Genomic DNA, 1,281 nt, shown 5'->3' on the forward strand with positions numbered 1-1,281 from the left:
GAGAGAGATACTGTTTCCAAAGTCAGCCAAATGCATGATGATACATAATAGAAATTGCCCAAGTTGGAGTAGGGGTGAGGATAAAGAACATTTGACTGAACTGGTTTGAAGAACTTCTTGAAATGCTGGCTATGTTTTATAGCTAGGTGATGGTTTCATGATGTATAGAATTATGAAAATATTACAATCATGAGAGGGGTGACTGTGAAGGGGGCAATGTGTGGGATGTAAAGTGAATAAGTAAAAAATAATTTTAAAAAATCTTACAGTCTACTCATTGCCACACATTAATTTTGCTTTAAGTATTCAATACTGAATGTTGCCTCTCTCTAATTCTAGTACTTTGGAAGCTGAGGTGAGAGAATCACGAGTCTGAGGCCAGCCTGGGCTATGTAGCAAAACCATATCTTATATAAAATTTTATATAAAATAAGTAATTCTTTTTCTAAGATCTATTCATTTTATGTATGCAAGCACACTGTCTGGCTCTTCAAACACACTACAAGAGGGCATTGAATCCCATTACAGATGGTTTTAAGCCACCATGTGGTTGCTGGGAATTCAACTCAGGACCTCTGGAAGAGCAGCCAGTGCTCTTAACCGCTGAGCCATCTCTCCAGCCCCAAAGATACAATTCTTTATTCTCATTTTGGTGTGTGCTTTATATGTATGTGTGAATACCAGTGAGTAAACGTGTCACAGCATTCATGGGAAATCAGAGGACAACTGTGTAGATTGTTCTCGCCTTCCTGGTGATTGAAGTCAGTTTGCTGGGCTTTGAGGAAGCACCTCTTCTTGCTGAGCCATCTTACTGGCCTAAGTAGCAATAATTCTTAAGTGTGTTATCATATATAGAATTCCTAGTTTATAATAAGCAATCTGATTGAAACCATGGAATGTATATGCTAAATAAATGACATAAGTGATATTTGAACCAAGACCTGATGTTAAAAAAAACCCATACTTTTCCTAAAACATCACTCTTTCATAGTCACTAAATAGCTGTGACAGTCCATTAAGACTAAATGAATGGAGTTTTGAATTGGCGGATGAAAAGATGGAGCTACTGACTATGCAATTCAAAAGACCAGGAGCTTGTGTCTGAAGTTTTATTTGTAAGAATTCATATGCTTTAGAGAGACACACAAAGGGACTGTGAGTTCACTCCCAAACCCACACAATGTCTGTTACCTAAATTATCTCAATGCTATTTTAAGAAGTTGTCTGATGTGTGTGCCTGTTTGGGTAAATTATTTTATAATTCTTTTTTTTTTTTTGGTA

Source organism: Grammomys surdaster, unplaced genomic scaffold, assembly GCF_004785775.1.
Source record: "Grammomys surdaster isolate TR1022 unplaced genomic scaffold, NIH_TR_1.0 99, whole genome shotgun sequence".
Classification (NCBI taxonomy): domain Eukaryota; kingdom Metazoa; phylum Chordata; class Mammalia; order Rodentia; family Muridae; genus Grammomys; species Grammomys surdaster.